This window comes from Agelaius phoeniceus, chromosome 3, assembly GCF_051311805.1.
Source record: "Agelaius phoeniceus isolate bAgePho1 chromosome 3, bAgePho1.hap1, whole genome shotgun sequence".
Taxonomy (NCBI): Eukaryota; Metazoa; Chordata; class Aves; order Passeriformes; family Icteridae; genus Agelaius; species Agelaius phoeniceus.
This window is the reverse complement of record NC_135267.1, coordinates 93715708-93729200: the sequence shown is the minus strand read 5'-3', so window position 1 is coordinate 93729200 and position 13493 is coordinate 93715708. Positions and strand designations below refer to the sequence as shown.

The window sequence follows — 13493 nt, the reverse complement described above, 5'->3', positions numbered from 1 at the left end:
GTTCCAGCTAAGAGTGTCTGACACAATCCATTACCCTTTGTCACATCTCAGCATTCTTCCCCAACTTTGCCCTGGCGGCTGTCGGCCCCAAGCTGGTGGGTTGGTTGATTGATTGACTGATTGATGATTGATTGAGGAGTGCTAGCAGGAATAGTGCAGCTGCTTTCTTAGGTGAGATAAAGGGGAGATGACCACTTGTGTCCGTACTTATGGCTACTAAGTGTTCATGTTGGCTTATAGTTGGATGCAGTTGTGTTTGCTGTTTCTTGATACTTGCCTTGAAAACAGCACATTATGATCAAATTATATACTTTTGAAAAACCTTTGTATATGTGTGCTTCCTAGAATATGTCAGGAAGATATTGTCAAGACTTTTCCTGCTTTGGGAGTTTTGTGGTCTTTGAAGAACTGGTTTTGTGACAACTTTTGGCCGATGGCTATCAAAAATGCAAGTAAACAAGCTGTTACTCCTCTATGCTTGCTGTTTTTCATGAGCTGGAGAGAAAGATTAGCAAGGACAAGGTAGGAGCAGCGGTGGTTGACTGCCTGCAAGTACCTCAGCAATTGAGGATTTGCAGCCTCACAGTTTAATGTACACAAAAAAACCTCACAATAGGAAAACACTGAAATGTCAGAGCCACAGGAAAATCTTGAACCAAAGTTTGTGCTTTTAAGGCACAAAATTTACAAAAAGCAGGAAATGATTACGAAAACTTGCAGGAAATTGGGATTTGTTGTTTTAGTTGTAAGGCCATCTATTTGAGATTTTTTTATCTTTATTTTCTATGGATGTGAAATTTGGGCATACGACTGTATTTGTCTGACAGTACTTAACTACTGATAAAAGCTGCTGGAAGTTTTAGTAAGCTATTACAACTTTCAGGAATGTTAAGTTCTTACAGGTGTCATGAAAGTAACCACCTGAAAGGAAGAGAGATTCCTTGTGGCATGGTTTGGAGGAGAATTGTCAGAAGAGCTTGGCCTTTTCTCTTTCTGCTCCTGATGGAGCTGCATTTTGGAGGTTACATGAAAGGGCTTAGGTTTGCTTAGTCAAGTACTTAGACATTAGCAGATCCATATAATGATTTTTTTCCCGCATGCAGTCTGAAAGTTGGGCTATTTCTTCTCTTGTCTTCTGTTTTAATTTTTTTTGTTTGGTTGTGGTTTTTTTGTTTGGTTGTTTTTTATCCCTCTCTGCACAGTTCCTCTGTCACATTCAGTATATGAGTGCTTCTGGATTAGATGTGACATGATAATCAAATAGTTGTTTGTGAGATTGGTGCTGCATTTGTTACAGAAACTATGCATAAGGAGTCATCTTAGATTAATGTTAGCATATAGAATCACAGCATAGGTTGGGCTGGAAGGAACCTTAAATATCATCGAGTTCCAAACCCTTGCCAAGGGCAAAGATGCCACTCACTAGATCAGGATTCTCAGAGCCCCATCCAACCTGGCCTTGGACACTTCCAGGGATGGGGCATCCACAACCTCTCCTTGCTTTATGTTGTCTCCTTTCTTCTGTATATCCTTCATTCCCTGTATCCCTATTTGTAATTTTTGTTTCCGGACATAAGCCCTAGAGGGCAGCAAAGCAACCAAAGCATTCAGAAGGTGCAGATTGGGCCCGTCTGAAGATTCTCTTTAGGAGCCCGTCGGTTTTGCATTCTTCGAGATTATGCCTTTCTTCTTAAAACGTGTTTCCCAAGTCATAGTTTCAGGGGGAAGGTTTGTGTTTGGGCAGGGATCCTTGGGGCACAAAGTGGATTGCAACAGAGAGGAAGGGAATTAGGGAATGGACAAGTTGAAGACAAGGAAGGTGAACCAGTTGCTTCTTTCCTTTTAGTGAAATTGCTAAAAAGTAGAAACAGAAGCTCAAAAGGAAGCAGCTTTCCCTATCCATCAATTAACTCAGCTTGAAACCTACACGGCTTCTGAGGATGTTCCACACAGGGTTGAGACCTTGTGCAATTTTTGTTGGTGTGGGTTCTTGGAGCTGATTGCAAACCAGACTCTGATTGGAGTGTGGGCTCCTGCATATTATTACCTTGCAGTAAGGGCTAATGATGGTATTAACTGTTGAGTGGTGAGCTAGGGGAAGGTAAAGACTGTTTATTCAGAAGAAACTAGATTCTTCAAACGAGGTTTTAACATGCCTGTATTACTTTAGAATCATTTAGGATGGAAATGACCTCTAAAATTGAGTCCCACCATTAACCCAACACTGCCAAGTCTTTGCTAAACCACATCCCTAACTGCCACATCCATGCATCTTTTAAATACTGCCAGGGATGGTGACTCCACTGCTTCCTTGAGCAGCCTGTTGCAATGCTTGACTGCTCTCTCTGTGAAGAAAGTTTTCCAAATATCCAATCTAAACCTCTCCTGGTGCAACTGGAGGCTGTTTCCTCTCATCCTGTTACTACCTGTGAGAAGAGACCAATCCCCACCTGGCCACAGCCTCCTTCCAGGCAGTTGTAGACAGCCATGAATATTCCCCTCAGCCTCCTTCTTTCCAGGTTTAACAACCCCTGCCCACTCAGCTGCTCCTCATAAAATTCGCGCTCCAGACCTTTCACCAGCTTCATTGCTCTTTGGATGCTCTTCATACCCCTTGTATGCCCATCTCAACTATAAATTTCTAACTCATTAAATTCTAGGTCAGGGAAAGTATTGCAGATCACATGGTTGTCCTTTTTATCTTATGGTGACAGTTTCATGCTTTCAGTTTTTTTGGAAAGAGCATTCTGACAATTTCCTGTCTTGGGAATGTTGCCTTACACCATTTAAAATCTGTGTCTTTAAATATTTTTAGAAACAGGTCAACAGATTTGTGATGCTTCTCTAGAAAAATTATAGATAGCTGATGTGTGTTTTGTGAAACCCAAAGAAAATAGGATGACTATGGAAACCTTTTGGCAATATCCAGCCTGGAAACTTGTGCTTTAATGTGAAGGTTTATAATTGTTCCATAAAGAAAAGTTAGCTCTTTGTTGTCATAAACACATTAGGAAAAGCATGCCTGGCATCAAGGTAATTTCAGATAAATTAGACTGCTTGGAGTCTGTTCACGCCTCTGCTGGAAAATATATAGGTGTCATCTATCAAATCCTGTGTTTCTTTTATATTAAACACAACTTGGCCTGCTGGGTGGTAAGTGGGAGGCTTAGAGTGGACAGGGTGAGATTTATTAGTTCTTTTACACTGATGATGGTTGTTGCTGTGTTTCATTCAACATTCTTGAGTTTTTCAAGGACTTCACATTTTAGTGAAACCAGGGGAAGATGGTGGATTTTCTACAGCTCTAGAAAATCAGGCCTTCAGTCTCAAGTTAGCCTTTATTAGTATTTTTGAATTCTAGTCCTAAACTTTTAAGGCAGAAGTTAGTAAAAATTTGTTCTATATTAAAATGAAACAGCAAAGCATTTCCTGCCTTTCCACTGTTAATGTCTCCCAACTGAGATTTTTTTTCTTTGTTTTCTTTCTTTTTGTAGTGCTGTTTTCCAGTTGAAGATTTCAAGAGTTATCTGCTTTCCAGATCTGAATGGAATTCTTCTGCATCAGAACAGGTAATAACTAATAGGGTAAATTATTCTTGGGAGATGAAGAAAGTCATGTTGCAGTTCCTTTGAGAAGTTAAAGGACTTCAGCAGCTGTAGATACTTTTTCCTATTTAAATGCCTGTCACCAGGTATCATATCATATTGCCAAAATTTGAGACTCAGACTGTACAGTTGTACAGTCTTAATGGTGGATACATTGAATGGAGTGGGGAGTGTTAGGACTTGGCACTCTGTTAAAAATAGTATTTTGAGATAAATTATTTGTTGCACTGTTGGAAGGCTTGTTCAGGAATGAGCATAATGGGTTAGTGCTAACATCCATCTTGCCCAGTACTTTGATCCTGACAGTTCTACAGAGGAACTCATTTTGGAGTGGGTGCCATAGTCTCCATTCTGTGTTGGCAAGAAGCCTATTCTTGGTCTTCTAAAGATTTTAACTCTGAAGTGTAAAGCTTGGTATCTTAAAAAAAAAACTCGTTCCTATGGATGTGTTACAGAAACTTCTGTTCCACCTTTATGTATTTCTAGACTTGTTTCAGTGACTTCCTACATGTGAATTTTACTGACACTGTATGATTATTTTTTTTCCTTAAAAAGAAATTATTTTATCTTGACAGGAGGGACAGCTGTTCCTGCTCAGCCCTTTCAGTATCATTGTTTCATTTCTCTTCAGTTAATCTAAATATCTGGTGAGCTGTACTGTTTGCAAAGAGCAAAGAGGTTCTGTGTCCATTTGAATATGATAACACACTGTGGGAAAAGCTGAGTGTAGCTGACTTCATCTTGTGCTACACAGGCAACTTAGGACAATAGGTCATTTCAGAAAGTCAGTCTACAGATATCATTTAACCACTTATATTTTTGCCTACCCTTTTTAAAGGAAATTTTGGTAATAGCTGGCAGTATGTCTTTGAACCAGAGCATTGACATTCAGTATTGTCATTGAAGATTCTCAGACTGCGTATGAAGATACTGTATACATGGCTGAAATGGTAGAACCTCTGTACAAATACTTGGGGTTTAGGGCTAGTTGTTTCCCACAAAAGGGAAAAAAGATATTGTAATTGTTTTGGTAAGCTAGTGTGCTTTTACTTTGTCCTCTTTCACTTTTGCATAGTTACCTAAACCACTTTTCATAGGACTGTTCAGCAGAAAGCAGAGGTCACCTAATTGATACTTAAAGCTGTTGAACTTCTGTAAGAAATGGAGTTTGGTTCTCCTGCACAATGTTTACATTTTTGTGTGTTTGTTGTGGTTTGGGAGGGGTTTTGTTTGTTTTTCTAAACGCAAAGCAAGTGCTTTGATTCCATGCGGTTGGGGAAACTGTGCTAAACTTAGCTTTACTCTTGTCAGGTTGCCTGTCACTGTGCTAACTTGAAAACTTGAAGAGGTGACCATTTGCTGTGAGGTAATGATGTTTATGCTCTCTCCTGTGGATCTCTCCTCCTTTTCCTTCCATGAAGCAACATCACAAACACTGTACAAGATTTTCTCCTTGCAGTTAATAGTACCAAGTGCTTATTTTGTTGAGAAAAATGTTCTTTAAAACATTCTAGAATAAGAAAAGAAAATGCTCTGCTGTGTTACCATTGTTGTGTGCCTAATCCTGAAAAAGAGAGAACTTTGCCCCAAACACTTTACAGTTTGTTTGGGATCCAGCCAGTGTATGTAATTGGAAATTGAATTTCCAATCAGGAAAGGAAAATGAAGGGAGAATAAAGGAAACATCAGTAATATGTTGGACAAATTATATAAAATTACTGTAACCCTTTACTGCCCATCCATTTAAGAGAAGTCTTATTGCAGGAGTAATCTTGGGGGATCTGAAAGAACCAAATGTTAAGAACTTCACTTGAGGAAGATGATGTATTTTTATATGTGGAAAAAAGGTGTAAGGAGTGGTGTAGTAACCTGAAGTGGCAACTTTTTTTGCTGTATGTCTTAGGCCTTGGACTGTCGGGACATTTTATGCTGTAGCATACTGGCACCTTCTGCTAAATTTTGTCCTCCATAACTTATCCTACCTGGCTTCTTGTGATTTAAGGATGGGGGAAGGAGGGAAGTGGAAAGTGGAAAGTAACACTGTCTAGGGCCAAAAGAAGGTCCCTGATGTATTACAAGTTTGTATTTCTGCTTTCTATCTTGTTGTTTCTATAGAAAAGTCTACACTGTTTCTTAGAAGTCGCTGTGTTATGGAGCTGTGCAGGATTTTGAAGGTCAGTGTTGCTGGACTGTGTAGATATCAAAACATTACTGCTATTTAAGAGTCATATCTTTTCCTGCTGTAACTACTGTTTGGCTCATGTAATGATCCCCAGTTCAGATATACAGTTAGGAAAGATCACCAAGAGGTTCTGTTTTAAGGATATCTGTAAGACGGAGATGCAAGCAACAAAAATATAATCATTAATGAATTTTTTCTCGTATAAGTAAGATTTGCTTTTCCACATGGAAATTGTTATTATAATACCATTTCACTGGAATTTTCTAGGAGTACAAATGGTTCTCTTAAAAGTATCCTGTTAAAAAACCCAGCAGCTCAACAACAAATGAATCAATATGCCTGTATCTGGCTCTTCAAGTTGTATTGTACAGTGTTTCCAGGAATGATGTTCTCTCTTCTCCTGTCTGAGGCAGATAATGACAACATAAATATAAAACTGAAATCTGCAATTTTGCATTTGAGGGTATGGATCAGCACATAAAGGGTCAATCTACAGTAGCAAAATTGTCCTTGGAAAGAATGAACTGCTCACAAAATTTCTGCTGGAGTGTTTGTTAAACTGAGAGGAAAAACAAAAGCTTATGCATACACAACTTCAGGGTGAAAATGTTGGATACCACTAGGACCTTGCTATTGTTGGTTTCCACACAGTTTTTAGAAAAACACCCACTCAGCTTCACTCTCAGCCAGTGCTTTAAATTCTCTTATTGCTGGAGATGATGTTTTTACTTGCTCTTATATAGTTCACTATCTTCCATCTAAATTACATCCCTTTTAGTGAAGGTGGCTTTTGTCCTCAGTTAAATTAAACTAAATAAAACTTGAAATTTGTTACAGTCTGGGAACCTGTTATGAGGTCCATTTGTGTTAGACACATATTGTTCTACAAAACCAAAGAGATGACCCAGGTTTCAGAGTTACACTCTGAGCCCACTACCAGAGATCCCTCCCTATGGATACTGCAGAACTGGCAAGGCCATTTTTGAAATGTGATGTTCTGCTGGTTTGTTGTGTAAACATACACTTCTAACAAGTGCATTCCCACCCTATCCACTCGTTCCCTTATTTCACCTTCCCATGTGCCACATGCTGTGTTTTAGTTTGGTAGCTGCAGATAGGTCTGGATATTCTAAAAGAATGTCCTGATACCTCTCTGTACCGTGTGACTTAACAAAGAAGCTTTTGTATTAATTAACTGGTAGCAGTCTTTGCTTCACAATAATAGATGGAAGCAAAAAAAAAGAATCCTCTTCTACTTGTAAAAAAATTAACCAAAATTGGAAAAGACAAACCTCCCCCCCGGCAAGTATGCAAGTGTTTATGAAAACCAACAGCTCATGGGTTACCAGTTACTAGGTATGAATATGAGTCCAGTACTGATAAAGACCATGGAAAAAAACTGCTTTTAAGATATGATCAAATTTAGAAAATTAGTAATTTTATTCTCAGTGCAATTGCTGGAGATAACAGTAAGACACTAGTTAGAATGAGACAGTTTGGTATCACTTCATTTAAATTTTAAATGAAAAAAAAAGGCAGTACTATGCTAGTTACAAAACCCTTCCTTCCCGCCGTCCCTGCCAGATTTATGCTCCTCAGTTGTTTGGCTACTTTTGCATTCTTTGACAGTGGGAGGGAAAAGCAGCAAGGTTTTGTCTACAGAAAGCAGTAATGCATGTGAGTAATGTGAGTAATGCAGCCTGTTGACATTAGTAAATGGGAAATATGTGATGAAATGCTAAACTCAGAAAAAATATGAAATAAAGTGACAAGAGTTTAGTCTACTTTTTTTTCCTTCTCTATTCTAGGTTTTTGGTTTTTTGGAGGAGAGGTTGATTTCTGGCTGTTGATAAACCTTCCGTAACTGAAAAGTACAGGGAACTAGTATGGTAAAGTCTTAAGGTAAGAAACTTTATAAAATATGTGACTTCAATGCAGGAATTCTGAGTACATAAAAGGCAAAACCTATAAAATATAAGCTCTGTGCAAGAAATTTATTCACTGTGCTGAGGATAGTTTTATGCTGGGTACTCTAAGGTGTATTTTTTTGGAGAGGCTGCTTGGAAAGAAGCACTAGCAATGCTTTTACCACTCTCAGCCTTATAGGTGTGATGCTTCTGACCAGAAAACAAACAATGAGGCTTTTATGACTGTTGGGCTTTTTAAATTTACCAAAGAGTATAATCTGGGGAGTCTGACTCAGTATTATTTGGGAATTCTTGGCATTATTACATTCTTGGAAAATGCTATCTAGTAGAATACAAAGAAAAAAAAAAGAGGACTTGCTAGCTAGCACAAGCATATTCCTAACTAGGAGTTATTTTTTTGAATCTGGGCCTAATCCATCTAATTTTCAGTTTTATTCTTTGGACAGTATGTTATGAAAACATAGGATTAAAAGTGGCTTTAAAAAATACTGTTATATTAGAGACTACTATATAACAGTTGAGAGATAAGGATGCGATTAGTAACAATACAGTAATTCAGCCTTCAGAGCTCCTTTACAAAAAACAATCTTCCAGAACTATGGGTTCCTGTGTTTATTGTGGACAAGGCATGCAGATAAAGTTATTTGTAACAATTACTTAGCAGGACCCTGCATTCTGTTAGAATTCAAGCAAACTGCATCCAAACTGTTCAATTTTGCATTGTTTTATATTGATCGAGAGACACAGGAAAAACGAGGCCAGTGAAATACACAATATTTCACAATACACAATATTTAAATATTGTGTAAACACTGTGTAAATATTTAAATATTTTAAAAAATCCCACCAAACCTGGAACCAAAGAAACTATGGGTATTTTCTATCCCCTCTCTGAGTAACAACAGCAGCAGGTCACTGCCTCTGCTCTGAGGCAGGGAGAGACTGGCCATGCCAGGACAGGGTTGAGCCAAGAGGATTGAGTAGCCACAGCTGCAGTGAGGGGAAGGGTGATAGTGGCTGTTGTCCCAAACAAGATGTCTGGTGACTTTATGTTGGGTTCTAGGCGTTTTATTTTTTCCCCTCCCTTACTCTGGAAATCCAAGATGCTTTCTCCTATTGAAGAGAAAGGAGAATGGAGATGGACATGCTGTCCAAATGGGGAAAAAATTTCTATGCCCTTTTGAGGTGTTCTTTAAGAAGGAACAGTTCCTCCCTGTTAGCCCACACTCCAAATGTTAGATGTATAAATAAAAACTGGCTGTGTACTCCCTCATCAGTTTTATTTTGAGATTTTTTTTCTTACTTTCAGAACATTGGATTTTTTTAGTTATTGTTCCATAATTGTTACCCATAAAAACTCTGGAGGAAATTCAGTAATTCCAAAACGAGAAAAGTGTTAATATCTATTGTTTGGCAAATGTTATGGCTGCTTAAAAATACTAACATATCTCAGTTCCTAGGTCTACAGTCTGCTGTGTGACTGGATTTTTCTTTGAGTTTATTTCAGACCCCAGAAATAATTGGACCTTTAGGAACGTCAGGCTGAACTTGGTGAGTATCTCAAGATAGTGTAGAAATAAATGGAGCAGTTTCAGTAAGATGCACAGTTATCTTCTCAAAGTCTTTCCTTTTGATGGACACATGTGCTTGTTAAACTACTGACTTGACTTAGTTTTAAGGACTTTGGTTTCTCATTGCTCTTCCCACAAGATAGCAAATAAGGTTAATCACAAGCAACTAAGTATTCATGGATGTTATTACTTAACAGGAGGCCTTTGCCAGCATTCCTTTGGGGGTAAGAATTTGTACAATAATGACTGCTTTATTGATTTGAATGTAAAAATAAATAAATAAAGTTATAATTGTTTCTCCACCTTAGTTGGAATTCAGATGTCTTTTTTTTTTGTTTAGTAACTTGTGTATTACCTTCTGTAATTTGTTATTTAATCAATTAATGAATTTTGACAGTTTATCAAAAGCCATATGGTAGTATACAAACTGAACTCAATTTAAAGATTGAATGCTCTTTTTGTTTTTAGGGTTGGTGGTAGTTTGTTATAGTTGTGTTATGATTCTTGGTTTTGACAGTTTATTTTTTACTAAGAACAAAAGGAAGTGTGCAAAACAGAGAAGAAATCAAAAAGACCTTAAATTAACCAGTTCTTTTCAATATAAACCTGCTAAATTCTTAGCCTATGAGATGGCCCTAACTACCATGTTTCTTTACCCATTTGGTGCTGTGACAGTGAAATGAGAAGTCCCAAAGTACTGGCAGAATCTAAGAGCAGAAGCCTTGTGCAACTTTGGAAGAACTGGGTTTATCCAGACTGCGAGGCAGCAAGAGGTGACAGATGAGCATTACAGCAACTTTTCATGCATTTGAAAACTTGCAAAAGGGTTGGTGATTTTTGTGACTGCAGAAGGAAGAGTTTTTACTGGCTTCAGAGACCAGATGACTTAGTGGCATTTTAGGAAAAGCTTTCTCACAAGATATGTTAGAGGTTGGAACAGATTGCCAAGAGACTCTAATGGCTGACAAAGGGAAAGTTTTTAAAGTTACCTTAGTGTCTCTGAAGGGTGAACCATGGGATAAAGTGAAAGAAGTGAGCTCTGTCCAATTCCAGTGTTTCTATTTCATAAATGCTGTGGGGTTAAATGATTTCTTGGAATTGATGTTTTGAAGGTGTTTGTGTGTATGAACACTGGAAGTTGACAGTCATGTTAGTAAATGGGTTGATGTAAACACAGGCTGCTGCCAAAGAGGGACGTGTCTTAGCTGCCCTTTTCAGGCTGGTTTTCAATTCAGTGTGGTGACAAATATGCACAGTTTAGATGAAGGCAAATCTGTCCCTTTTGCAGCAGCAGCTGCTCAGTGTGACCATGGAACAGGAGCTTAAGGCTCTGCAGCCAAAGGATGGTCACTTACTGGGGTTATTGATACTACACATCCCGACCTAGGGCCTTGTTCAGGAAAGAACAGCTTAATGCAAGACAGCTGAATGTCTTCTATAGCAAACTATCACTTTTTACATTAGCCTTAAATGGAAGTAGATATTTAGTTCTAATATAGATATTTAGTAGATATCTAATAAATATCTACTAGATACTAGTAAATACTAGATATCTAGTAAATATCTAATATAGATATTTAGTAGATATTTAGTTTAGATATTTAGTTCTATCCAGTAGGCTTAAGCAAACATGCAAATTAAGCAACTCCAGTTTTGAAATTTCAAAAAAGTGATAGCTGGAGAGATGTAACCACCCACTAATAATGAAGTTGGACAGAATGCATGTTCTGCTTCAAGTGGGGCTTTACCTTCAGCTCTGTATCATTAGCAAAATTTACCAGTGATGATGAGAAAATGAGTATAGAATTCAAAATAATCACAGTAAGACATTATCACAGTGTCCTCTGCTCTAGTGGTGAAAAATTCATACTGCCAGCAAGAATCATATTTTGCAGGGGGGAGAAAGTCCAAAGGAGGTAGAAGATAGAGGAGAAATCTTCCATTTGTTATTGGGTCTGGCAGAGCTGGAGTTCATTTTCCCCCCAGCAGCCCCCAGAGCTGTGCTGTGCATTGGCAGCTGTAGAGCTGCCCATAAGGACAGCAGGGTTTTGGCTGCTGCTGAGCAGTGCTGGCACAGTGTCGGCCCTGTCACTCCAGCACCTTCCCCTCTCCAGGAGGGTGCGGCTGGGCAAAATCTTGGGATGGAACATAACCAGGACAGCAGACTCACTGACCAAAGGGATATTCCATACCATGTGATGCCTGCTCAGATACAGAAGCTAGGGAAAAGGAGTAGGGAGGGGGGACATTTGTTATTTACAGTGTTTATCCTCTGGAGCAACCACTGTGTGCTGAAGCCCTGCCTCCTGGGAAGTGGCAAGACATCACTCACTGATGGGAAGTAGATACTAAAATCTTTGGCTTTTTCCTTTGCTTGTGTGCACACTTTTTTTTTTCCCTTTTGCTGTAATAACCTGTCTTTTCTTGACCTACAAGAGTTTTTTTCCATCTTATTTTGCTGGGGAAGGGAGTGATAGAGCAGCTTGATGGGCATGTGGCACTCAGCCAAGGTCAATCCACTACAATTTGCTATAGCGTTTTAGTCATTTGCAATGTTTCAGGGTAGATGTAAAACCAATGTAGATAAAATGGCACCTTTGGCATGAAACTTTGGATTAAGCAGGACACTGAAAAATTAGGTAATCAGAGACTGGACCACACAATGCAACATAAACTGCAGCCAGCCCACACTTCATGGAGTCCTAGAAAAAAAGTCTTCAGTTTCTTACTCTTAGGTCACCTCGTTCCCACTTCTGATTCTGTACTTGCTGATTCAGTTTGATACTTTTTTCCTGTAAAGACCTCAAAATTCCTGTAATGTATGTCAGCTGCCAGGTGTCTCCTAAGTCACAGATATTCCTGCAGATATTCCAGCAGAAGCTAAGATACAGTGTGCACTCATTCCTCTGGCACAGTGGCTTTGAGGAATAATGAAACGCTACTCTGCATCCCAGTTTTCCTAATCTCACTCTTGGTTGTTAGCAGTTGTGTAAATTCAGTGTCAAAGGCTACATTTACAATTTTGTCAGAGAGCTTAGAATCTCTTCAGGTTTGGCCTGTGCTGCTGAAGCTAGTGGTAACTAAATAAGCTTTGAATGGATTTGTTGGTTTTCTTAGCTTTTATAGAGATGGGGCAACTGAGAGATGTTTTAAAAGATTTTATTCTGTTGTCACTCTTGATGAAGGGTGAGACATAAGAGACATAAAACTCAATGCTATTCCATCAGAAGCTAACTTATTTTCTGGTTTCAATACTTTATAAATTTTTTTCAGCCTATTAGCTTTTACCACACAATGCTGCTATTACTTCTAACACTAATCACCTATATTTTTATCCTACATAATCTTATTACAGTATATCTTTCACAGTTCTAATTCTCTAAAATATCTAGTCTTTTTACAAAACCGTATTTTAAAACTTATTATAACTTTTTTCTAGTTCAGTCTTTCTCTCAACAATGTTGTCTCTATTCCATGACCTTCCGAAATCAACACACCTTATTTCGGTGTTTATATACAAATATACAAAATTATATGAACTTTCTGTCAAGTTTTAAAAGTTCTTTATAAATCCATTTCTTACATGGATGGTTGTTAGGGGTACTTAGATGTGTAAAGATGCAAATAAATGCTTCTATGGGCTCTTTTAAATCCCAGCATTTCAGGGACAGTTGGTGACCTTTTTGCAGCTTCAGGAACTTGTGGCTTTTTTTTGTTTGTTTGTTTGTTTGGTTTTTTTTTTTGGGGGTTTTGTTTTGTTTTTTTTTTTTTTTCTCTCCTAACCTGCCTCTGTTTGGCAGCAAATGCAGGTGTCCAGCATAGAAATAATCACCAGTTTAAAAGAGGCTTCTGTGGCACAGCTAATTGCTGCCTGGCAGCTGGGTTGGCCCACAGGGGCTCTAGGAGTTCCCAGGATCCCAGCTGTGTGAGGGGCTGATGGCACCAGGGACTTGGTCTCTAGCTGCTGCTGCAATGGAATTGTCACCTGCCTTCACCCCTCGAGTCTCACACTCTTCACTTAAAAATGCTGTAGGAGGCTGGTGGCAGGGAGATCAGACTTCTCAGGCAGTGTTGTGTCACAGTCAGTGTTTGGTCACAGCTGTGCTTTTAGAAAAACACCCTGAATTGGATCATGTGCGTGGCTGTGCTGGAGCTGACTGTGGTTCCTGGCTGGTCCTGCCCCAATCTTTACGCAGGAGAGAGCAGG

The 13493-nt window shown here is 38.8% G+C and overlaps 1 long non-coding RNA gene across 1 annotated transcript; it reads left to right on the top strand.

Annotated features, from left to right (window-relative positions):
• The first annotated feature begins 4979 nt into the window (after positions 1–4979).
• Positions 4980–9593, top strand: LOC129118696 (uncharacterized). The gene is made up of 2 exons (XR_013181486.1): positions 4980–5779; positions 7596–9593. It is a non-coding gene; the product is annotated as an uncharacterized LOC129118696 (long non-coding RNA).
• The last annotated feature ends 3900 nt before the right edge of the window (positions 9594–13493 follow it).